We start from the raw sequence: 11,998 nt of genomic DNA on the forward strand, positions 1-11,998 counted from the left end.
CATTTGTGATTCATGCTTTTTATATCTACCAAAAACTGTTTGCCTAATCCAAGGTCTCAAAGATTTTTTCTTCTGCTTTCTAATACAGTTTTTTAAACATTAAGACTTTCATTTACCTCTATGACCTATTTGTAGTTAATTTTTGTATAAGGTGTGATGTAAGTGAAGAGGTTCTTCTTCTTCTTTTTTTTTTTTAATATGGATACTTATTTGTACCAACATCCTTTTTTTTTTTTTTAAAAGGCTTTCCTTTGTCCATTGAATTATCTTGATAACTTTGTCAGGATTTAGTTGACCATATGTGTGGGCCCATTTTTAGACTCTATTCAGTTCCACTGATCAATATGTCTATACTTATGCCAATGCCACAATGCCTCGATCACTATAACTTTCTTTATAGTAAATCTTATAATTAGTTACCTTTAGATAGCTTTAGCTGTTGTTTAGTCTCTGTCCTTATACTTGAAAAATATCCGATAAGTGGGAAACAAATCCCACTTTGGTGAAAAACATAATGTAATAAATAAAATAATGAAAGTAAGAAAACAAATCTAAATTAATCTTGCAGGATTCCTTCCTAATCAGAAAACAAATCCCAGAATCTATGAAGAACCGAATAGGAAGGATTTGGTACACAAAAATTAATAAGTTTCTCATGATGACACACATGGGGTCTCCATGAATCAGAGTCGACTCAATAAAAAAAATGGCAACTGTTTTATTGAGACATTGGTCATTCAGTGGTAGAATTTTCACCTGCAATGCCAGAGACCCTGGTTCATTCCTGGCCAGTGCACCTCAAGTAAGCCGGTGCCAGTCTGGTAGTGGAGGCATCTATGTTCTATGATGCTGACTAGGTTACAGGTTTCAGTGGACCTTCCAGGTGAAGACAGACTAGGAAGAATGGCCTGGCAATCTACTTCTGAAAATCAGTCACTGAAAACCCTGTGGATCACAATAGTCCAATCCACAACTGATCATGGGGGTGGGGCAGGACCTGGCAGTGTTTTGTTTCATTGTACATGGGGTCATAATGAATTGGATCAAACTTGAAAGCAGTTAACAACAGCAAAATCATTAAAAACACTATAAACAAATTCAAAACACAAGTGAGACTACATACAAGTAGTTGGTACAGCAAATGTTTAGCTTGGTACATAAAGTGGGCAATTGCATAAGAAAAATAAATAACAATATAAAAATGGCAAAAACTCAGATAAATGACCATCACTAGCTGCAAGAGCTGTTGTTGTTAGGTGCCGTTGAGTTGTTTCTGACCCTTAGTGACCCTATGTACAGTAGAACAAAACATTGCCCAGTCCTGAGCCATCCTTACAATCCTTGCTATGTTTGAGCCCACTGTTGCAGCCACTGTGTCAATCCATCTCATTAAGGGTCTTCCTCTTTTTTGCTGACCCTCTACTTTACCAAGCATGATGTCCTGCTCCAGGGACTGATCCCTCCTGATAACATGTCCAAAGTATGTGTGACATATTTAATAAGTTCTCTGTCACGCTGACAACTTCTTTTTTCTGAGGCTACTCCCTATACACACATCACATAAATGGCTTCTCATCTCTGTATTGTGCCTTCTTATTCTTTTTTCAAGTACCTCTCCCACCACTTAAACTTTGTTTTAAAATTCCTCAGTGCCCTATCCTTCTTATTTTGTTAGTTCATACTCTTTCCCTATTTGTGAAATTGTATTTAAAAATAGCATCTATATGTTGAAAACGTCTACATTTTTAAATCTAGACCAAACCATTTCTCTGAGCTACAGGATGAGGATGAGCTACATATCCAAGTCTCCATTTGGCATCATTTCTTGAAGCCTCTCAGCTGTAGATCAATTATATATATACATACATATACACATATTTTCCCTCTAGGCAGAGTCCAAGGAGACCATGTTTCTCAGTTGTTAGAGAGCTCATCTGCTAACTTAAAGGTCAGTGGTTTGAACCCACCAGAAGCTCTGTGGGAGAAAAATGTGGCAATCTGTTTCCTTAAAGATTTACAGCCTTGGAAACCCTGTGGGGCAATTCTATAGGGTCACTATGAGTCAAAATCAATTCAACATCAATGGGTTTTTTGGCTTAGGCAGAGTCTAGTGTCTCTTAAGTTTAACACACTGGAAAAAAGCTAAAAAGCTTTGGGTAAGATAATATAAATCTGGTTATGTACAAGGCATAATCAATACACTATTCAAAGATTAACCTCTGTATGGTAAGATATTTAATTTTTTAACATTCCATAGCAATTAGTTAAACTCTCCAACCACCCACTTTCCCCCATTGCAGACGCCAAAGCTTCATTTTCTACCCAATATTTGAACCAGATGGTTCAGAGAAGGAAAAACAATTGTCCTCACAGACCAGGCCCAAGAGGAAGAGGAAACTTGAGGCCTTGAGGAAGTATAAAAGAACACATTGACATGTGGTGAGAGGAAAATAAACATGAGGGTAAGGTAAAAAAATCATAGAAACCTTTATTAAACAAAAATATGAAAATGTGAAGCTATTGTTTCTCAGCATATCCTCTGAAGGCAGTGTTTCCATCTCTAGCACTTACCCAAAAATTCTGCACTCTTCAATTTACACCACATCACATCGTGTTCCCTTTAAACGTTCTTTGAGTTTGGGGAACAAAAGAAGTCTGAGAGAACAAGATTAGGGCTCTAGGGTGGATAGGGTAAGGTTTCCCAACGAAATTCTCATAGGACCGCACTTGCTACCCTTGAAGAATGAGTAGGTACATTGTCGTGATGGGAAAAAAAAATCCTCAGCACAACTTTCCTTGTCTTTTTCTCAACAACGCAGTTTTCAGTTTTCTTAAGACTTCTTCATAATAAGCCCCTATGATCATCCTGTGTCCTTCAAGAGAATATATCAACGATGGAGTTTGTAAATGCAAAATGTATCGTGTCATTTCCTAATTACTACTCCTGAATAATCAAGCATCTTTCTTTGTGTAAAATGCAAACATTCTACAGGGCTTTTGCTTCTTAATGCTGGTGTAACAGAAATTTCACAAATAGGTGATTTTAAAGCACAGAAATTTATTTTCTCACAGTTCAGGAGGCTAGAAGTCTGAATTCAGGGCCCCAGCTTCAGAGGAAGGCACTCTCTCTGTCCATTCTGGGGGAAAATCTTTCTCTAGCCCCAGCAGTGGCATTCCCTGGTTCCTTGGTGATCTTCACATGGCATCTATCTTTCCTCCATTTGTGCTTGTTCTTCTCTGTGCCTAATCTGCTCTTTTTATATCTCAAAAGTGATTACGTTTAAGACACACCCTACCCTCCACATATGGTCTCAGTAGCATAAGAAATTACCCTATCCCCAAACAAGTTTACATATATGGGTTAGGGTACCAACATTTATTTTGAGGGGACACAATTCATTGCTTAACAGATTTAAGGACCTACATGGACTAGGCTCTGCTCTTCTCTTCCATTTCATCTCCTTCTCTTACTCTCTAGGCTCCTTTCCTGACATTCATGCCGTGATCTCTGCCTGGACACTCATTCCATTCTATTCCTCTCATCCTTGGAGTGTAAGTTAAAGCACTTCTTAAACACAGAAATCTTTTCTAACCTTCCATGTTGAATTAGACCTTACTGTCCTATGTTCAAACCTCGTGGTGTGGTGGTTAAGAGCTACGTCTGCTAATCAAGAGGGTAATTCGAATCCACCAGGCACTCCTTGGAAACTCCATGGAGCAGTTCTACTCTGACCTATAGGGTTGCTATGAGCCAGAATCGACTCAACAGCAATGGGTTTGGTTTTATCTTTTTTATCTTTGGTTTGGTCCTATGTTCGCGCACCATATTTCAATTTATTTCTCCATAGCAATTATCATGAATAGAAAGAAGTCACTTATTAACTTCATAGCTTATTACATATTTTACCCCTTCTTAGACTAGAGGCTCCATTAAGATGGAGCTTTCCTTGGGCTATTTTTTATTGGTTCATCCCAGAGCAACCTAGACCGTAGCACAGGACCTGGAACACAACGGGGGATTAAAAATACTTGAGGAATTGATGAATAAAATAGTGAGCAGGATTAGTGATGTCTTATAAGTATCGGCTTAGTTAAAGAAAACACAAAAGCTATATCAGTTTTTTGATGTGCACCTTTTGCCTCCCAGGGCTCATAAATAACATATAATACTTTGAACTTCCCTTCCTTCCTATCATATTATTACACAACAAAATTTTTAAAAGTTTAAGTTACTATAGATAAATGTTCAGCCCATCAAAAATCCCTCTTTGTTATTTCTTGTCACTAGGAGAAAGTTTAAGACAACACATATTTCAAATAGCTTCTTCTTTTCTTCATTCATCCTGCAAATATATAGTGAGCACCAATGGCACCAGCAGTTGGGTCTACAAGGCTAGTCTCCTAAAACTGCTTAAAGGATGTGTAACTTTGTGTACATATGGCTATATCAACACAAAGGAAATCCTGTAGTAGAATCTGCAAGTTATGTGTATATAATCCTCAAGCATTGTCATTGTACAATCAGATTTCCTCCAAAAGATGAAGGTACGTATCTAAACTCTCAATTGCCCCCAAAATGATTTGATAAAAGCAATTAATCTTTCTGACCAGTTGTTGGCAAGGAACCATGAGGAAGCTGTTTCATTACGACTTTTGAAAAATTAATGTGGTACTGAAGAGGAGATTCAGGTTTGAAGGATGAATCTGCCACTTATTTTCCCAGTACTTCATCCACTGTGTCTTCTGAGCATCTTTTCCTTACCTAATAAAGACACTTCCTTTCACTCTTACTCCATATATGCCACACTTTCTTCTCATGACTTTTCTGACAGCCTCTTTGAAGTCTTTATTCCTCAAGCTGTAGATAACAGGATTCAGTAGTGGAGCGACAACAGTGTAGAAGACAGAAATAATCCAGAGACTGAAGGAATTCTCAGTATGGAAGACACAATGAAAACATAGGACACAAGGGTGAGAAGAAAACAAATGCACAGCACAGCAATTGATAGGATGAAGATTACCAACTCCGTGATATAAATGCTGGACCATGACAGCTGCATAAGGGGAAGAAGGTCACAGAAGAAATGACTGATCTGGTTGGGTCCACAGAATTCCAACTTGGAAATCATCAGCGAAGGTAGAAAGCCTGTGCCAATCCCTGTCAACCAGGAGATAGCCACCAACTTGGCACAGATATCAGGACTCATCAAGAAGGAATAGTGAAGTGGGCAACAAATGGCCAGATATCGGTCATAGGCCATCATGGCCAGAAGAAAGCACTCCGTAGCCCCAAAGAAGACAAAGAAATAGAGCTGGGCCATACAAGCAGAGGAGATGACTTGGCCCCACGAGAGTAAGTTGGCTAGGAGAAGTGGTACAATGGTGGAGGTATACCAGATCTCTAGAAAAGAGAGGTGCTTGAGGTAGGTGCATTAGTTGGTCCTGGATCACCACTGTAATGATGATAACATTCCCCAAAACCGTAAGGAGGTAAATGATCAGAAAAACGGCAAAGAGCAAGTTCTGCCATTCAAGAAAGTTCTGGAATCCTAGCAGCTGAAACTCGGTGACAGTGGATACATTCTGGGTCTCCATTGCCTGTGGAGGGAAAAACATTTTGGAAAAAAGCGCAGTATTAAAAGCATAAGAATATTTGTAACTCTTCTTTTTCAATATTTGGAACTTCGGAGACTTTTTAAAATAGATTTTATGTGAAGCTTTTTAGAGGAACAAAGATCCTGGCACTTCCTTCATAACTTAATTGCATCTCCCTTTTATAAGACCACACTTTACAACTGAATGTGAATATTAAATCTTGGAAGGAAAGTCAGTGAGTTCCATGAGTTCAGGTCTCTGAAACCTAGAAAAAGTCTAGGATCTAAAGACATAGGCAAAAAAGGCCTTTGATTAAAATGAAACACAGAAACAAGCAACAACAAAGCTTTTCAAAAACTTGGTCACATATAAAATCAAGTATAAGATTTGCTTCTTTAAGGTTCTCATGATGTGCAGTGGCTCTGCTCCATTCCTGCGAATACTGAATTGGCAACAGAACAAGCCTTGTTCGACCTCAGCAGCTAAGATTTCTCTGCTCTGCTAATGACAGAGAAAGCAGTATTTTATTGATTGGGTGAATTCAGGAACACAGAATTGGAAAATAATGAAGGTCGACTATACTTTTCTCATACGTGGTCTTTTTCTGAAAAAGAAGACAAAACATATCTCCTAGTGACATCTTGAAAAAATTTATTCATTCTTTCATCAATCCGTGTTAGTGTGTGTGTGTGTGAGAGAGAGAGAGAGAGAGTGAGAAAGAAGTCTTTTGTTAGCCCTAAGCTAACCTACTCCTCACTGCAAAGATGTCCTTTCTTACCCTGATAGATACCATGGCCCACCAATCATTCCTTCCTATATAAATTCAACATATCACCCCTTCTTTGCTTTCATGTAATTCGCTAGTCAAATCCAGTTCTGGATAAAGTCAAAACCCCATCTGCCATGTATGTGCATCCATCTAATTGAGGGGGCTAGCAAAAAAAAAACATAATGTTGCCGAAATTAAGATTCATGACCAATAAACTCAAGGTTGTCTGTAATGCTGCAGAGTAATCCTTCTACATGTCTTTCTTCTATTCACTTTTCCATTCTTATCGTGACTATTTCATATGTGATCTATTTTCTAACTTCCGGCACTTCCGTGTCTACCTGCACTCTCAGCAAAAGCCCTGTTTTACTGAAAGTTCTGAATTCCCCCAAAGGGAATGTCAGCAAGCTCAGGTAGCTAAATTCCCCCATCTACCACCATTTGCTCCTGTGCACTCTGCTTGATAAAGTGGAGGATCCCCCAAAACTAGGGAAACCCTCTGTGAGATGGGTGGACACAACAGCCACAACGATGGACTCAAACATACCAACAACCACGAAGATGGCGCAGGACTGGGCAATATTTCGTTCTATTCTACCTGAGGTCCCCGTGAGTCAGAGCCCACTCAACTATCAAGTGGGCTCGATAGCAATTAGCAAGGACACTCTCCTTCCTAAATTTTCTTCTGAATAAACTCTCAACCCAGTCTAAGGCAAAACCCTCCAATGCACACCAGGTGCCGTCCCTCCCTAGTACCGGAAGGTACTGTGTGCATTGCTACTATATTCTCTCACTCTCCTGATTAACAGAGGCCCCCCGCCCCCTGCTGGATCATTTCCTCAGTCTGTGCACATGTTGGTTTTTACTTCGCCTTAACAAGGCAAAACAAATAAGAAAATAGCTTGATGCTACTCTGATCTCCAAACACTGCCTGCATTTCTCTGCTCACTCTTACAAACTCCTATTCCTTAAAGGAGTTTTCTCTCCCAAGTGCCCTTATTTCCCCCATTTGCTTGAACCCACTGCAATGAAGGTTTTCCCTCGCCTCTTCTCTGCAGCCCTGGCCTCCATGTTATAAAGGCAGTCGTCCTTCCCAGTCCTAATTATCTCTATCTTTCAGTAGCAATGCACAGGCGATTTCTCCCTCTTCCTGGACAGGCTTTTGTCACTTGACATCCACTACTACATGCTGAGTTCTCCTTTTATAGCCTTGAATTTTTTACAGTTTATTAATTTCTTTTTCTAGCATCTCCACACCTGCTAAGCTGCCAACATTTTGACCTCAGAGCTTAGTACTTCTCAGTCTGTCCTCTCTTCCTTCATAATTTCATCCAGCCTCTTAACCTTAAATGTCATCATTTGGCTGTTAACATTCCAAATTTATTCCTCAAAACCTGAGTATAAGCCTTGTGTAGACAACTGCCCTATTTAAAATGTACATGTGCACGTCCAATCAGAACCAGAAACTTAGTGTGCTTTATCCTACATTCCTGTCATACCCACAAGCCAGCCTTCTTAAAGTCCTCCTCATCTCATCAGTGGTCACTCCTTCCTCCCACTTGCTCAGACCGCAAACCTTGAGCTTGACTCCTATTGCTCTCAGACCTTACATAAGATCTTTTAGCAAAACTGAGTGGCTCTCCCTTGAAAATATACTCAGAATCCGATCAGTATTCACCACCAACATGGCTTTTACCTCTGAAAAAGTGTCATTATCTCTAACCTTGATTGTTCTTATAGTCCCCTCACAGGCCTCTCTGCCTCCACCCTGCCCTTTGTTAATAAATATAAATCAGAGGGAAAATTTTAAGACATAAAAAATAGCTATGACTCTTCTCTTCAAAGCCCACAGCAGTTCTCAGCTTACACAGGGATGGCCAAAATCCTGAAGGCTTACAGGGCCCTACTTGATCTCTCCTCCAAATGCTTTTCTACCTCTTTCTCTACTTTGCTCCTTGCCCATTCTGCTCCCAGCACTCTGGCTTCCTTGACATCCTTTCAAACTGTCCAGGACTTGCCCCGCTTCATACTTAACACCTTCAGTTCCCTGGGATATTCTCTCTGAACATTTCCACATGCTCACATCTCATTGTTTCATCTTTGCTCAAATATCACCTTCTCAATGACGCTTTCACTGACTACTCAACTCCCGTTTCTAGAGCTTATGCCATTAATTCAAAGTAAAACTGCTTGTATATATCTTGGCTTGAGGGCAAGTTATTACAAAAATGCAGGCTTGAAACCACTGAATGATTATTATTCAGTCTACACAGATTGATTTGTTCAGAAACAGGGAGATTTGATGAAGGATTTCATGAGTCATAGCAATGCTCACAAGTTCTCTCAGTAACATAATAATGCCAATGGTCTCTTTGTATTCTCTCATTTTTGTAACAATATTAGCATGGGACTCAATTTACAGTGAACAATTTTTTTTTTAAATGGGAAAAATGAGGGCTTGATTTGAAAAACAACAACGAAAATAAAACAGTGACAAATCACTGTCATGTGTACTCACAGGATATCTGGCCCAATTTGCTAGTCATTTAAAGCCCTTCCCACAATACACATTCAAATGACCAAGGAAATTGAATCTTATCCTCCACCATTCTTTGCTTAAATACTTTCAGTAGTGAAGAACTCACTAGCTCTTAATGATTATATTAAACTTAAATATCTCCTTCCCAAAATGTTGAGTTGGCTTTATTTACCAACACAAGGGTAATCAGCCTAACCACAGATCTGATTTTGTAGTTTTGTTGAAATTATATGAAAATAACTATAATCAATACTTATTTATATCATAAACAATATTGATTGAAGAAAACCAAATGGCCTTTTCCCTTCTCGAGATCTCTTCCTTGGTTACTCTCCATTGACTACAGTTTTATAATCTAGCCAATTTACACAAGTGTACTTACTTTTGTTTCTATATAGGTAGAGCATCTGAAAAGGCTAAAAAAAAAGAATGCCTTGATGGTAAGGACTAATTTCTTGAGGACTATGTAATTTTTTGAACCCAACCATCACCCCCACCAAAACCAAAGTAACAAAACTTAATAGCATTTGACACTATAACACACAACATGTTTATTTCCTGCTGGAAAAATACATGCTTGTCTGCAGGTACCTCACCTACCTGTTTTCTGGGTCTCAGCCCACATATGTAGGACAGCGCTCTGAAGCACTGGAGGATGAGGTCTTAGCACAGCCTTGGAGCCCAAATAAGCTGCTTACAGCTGACCTCAGCCCTGCAGAGCCCAGCACTGACAGCCCTAAATCTTGCCTGCTCCAGAATCTGATCGCCAGCCTCTGACCCAAATAAAGACCGTGCTACCTTTGGATGACAGGGAATTCGACATCTTATGCTGGTGTTTGATGCTGGGTAAAGCTGACTTCTCCTTTCATTAATATCATGTTTCTTGGGGATCTGGCCATTCCCAGAATCCTGTTCCCCAGATATTCTTCTGTAATTTGCCAATCAAGTTAATAAACAATGCGACTTACCTCCTGAGATTCAACTTTGTCCACTGAGGCTTAGATGTTGAAAAACACTCAGAAGAAGGACACAATTCTTAAACCTTATTTGAAGTGGATTTTTTTTTCTAATTAGGATAGGTCCTAATGACGTTGAACTAAAAATTTAATTAAACAAAGAGGTATTTCTGTAAAATCCAGCAAGCCCATAATAACTTAGTGAACTGTTCCTGTTGACTGAATTGATTGCAGCTGCTTTCAGCTGAGTGACAGATGGTTTAGAAACATTTCACAATCATATTTTAATTACGGGTATGCCTAAAAAAAAAGTAATTTATTAATAAGGTTATCTGCAGTAAATTAAAGCAATCCATACCCACATTAATTCTAAGTGTGAATCTGCCAATTTAACAAAGAAAATGCAGTGTCTGAATTAGTCTGACAAGCCTAGTTTGAGTTTTAGAAGATGAGCTGGAAAAGAAAAAGTTAACAACATGTCTGAAATACAGCAGCTGGGGGGGAGGGGGAGAAACAAGTATATAAAATTCTCTCTTACTAAGAATAGCTAATTTTTTGTGTGTGTTTTTGTTTAAAAGAAACGGTTGACTAAATAATGACTAAAAAGGAAGAGAAATTTGTACTTTTTTCTGTTTTTAATGATTCATTTTATTTAACAAATATGTATTTAGTGCACGTACCAGGGGTTCTTCCATGCATTGGGATATCCCAGTGAATCACACAGACATTGACTGGTTTACATCTGTGGATCACATGAAGGTTATAGCCTGATGGGGTAGGCTGATATCATTTATCATTTATTGATGCTTTATTTAACTAACATACACTTTTTTCCAAAATAGTATAACTCATGTGCATATTTTTTTAGAAAAGGTGGAAAGAAAAGGACAAATAAAAATATATCTTTTTAAATATCCTTAATACTGTCTCCCAGAGTTAGGCAGCTGATACATTTCCTTCCAAACATATTTTTTCTGTGTCCCACTTATGGGGTAGTGAAATCAGGTTATCACCATGAACATAGTCTATATCTTGCTGCTTACAATTAATTTCTATGGTAGGAATTTTCTTATGCCATGAAAATTAGGAGAAAAAAAACCTTTAAAACACCATTTACAGCTTGTGCAATAGCCTGTTATTCCTTGAGGGTGTGGGGGAGTCAGGATTAGCCTCCCACGATTAGTGCTTAACTGTGTTGTGAGAGGGTAGAAGTCTTTCTCTGTGCCAAGAAAAAGATGCCAGAAGATAAGTGGATTAATATCCTCTTTAAGAGTGAGGTGCATATTAATTATTGAAAACATACTTCATGAAATATGTTAATTACAGTCTATAGTATACACAGTGTTGAAAAGCAAAGATGTCACCTTGAAGACTAAGGTGTGCCCGACCCAAACCATGGTGTTTTCAATTGTCTCATGTGCATGTGAAAGCTGGATGATGAAAAAGGAGTACAAAAGTACTGATGCCTTTGAATTGTGGTGTTGGCAAAGAACATTGAATATACCACAGACTGCCAGAAAAACAAATAAATCTGTCTTGAAAGAAGTACAACCAGAATGCTCCTTGGAATCAAGGACGCCGAGACTATGTCTTACATACTTTGGACGTGTTATCATGAGGGATTAGTCCTTGGAGAAGGATATCATGCTTGGTAAAGTAGAGGGCCAGCAAAAAGAGGAAGACCCTTAAGATGGATTGACACGGTGGCTGCAACAATAGGCTGAAGGATAACAATGATTGTGAGAATGACACAGGACTGGGCAGTGATTCGTTCTGTTGTACATAGGGTCTTTATGAGTAGGAACTGATTTGATGCCACCTAATTTTTTTTTTTTAACAAGTATAAGTTTGCATATTTCCAGTGGTATTAATAAAATAAACCCTTGAATATCCGTTACTAAACCAAAACCAGTTGCTGTTTAGGCGATTCCAACTCATAGCCACCCTGTAGGACAGAGTAGAACTGCCCCATAGGGTTTCCAAGGTTCTAATCCCTGGTGGCGTAGTGGTTAAGTGCTACGGCTGCTAACCAAAGGGTCGGCAGTTGGAATCCGCCAGGCGCTCCTTGGAAACTCTATGGGGCAGTTCTACTCTGTCCTATAGGGTTGCTATGAGTCGGAATTGACTCGAAGGCACTGT

The 11,998-nt window shown here is 39.0% G+C and overlaps 1 pseudogene; it reads right to left on the reverse strand.

Annotated features, from left to right (window-relative positions):
* Positions 1-398: 398 nt before the first annotated feature.
* LOC100655976 (olfactory receptor 11L1-like) lies at positions 399-10,042 on the reverse strand (annotated as a pseudogene).
* Positions 10,043-11,998: the final 1,956 nt, after the last annotated feature.

The sequence above is a fragment of the Loxodonta africana genome, chromosome 13, assembly GCF_030014295.1.
Source record: "Loxodonta africana isolate mLoxAfr1 chromosome 13, mLoxAfr1.hap2, whole genome shotgun sequence".
NCBI classification, from domain to species: Eukaryota; Metazoa; Chordata; class Mammalia; order Proboscidea; family Elephantidae; genus Loxodonta; species Loxodonta africana.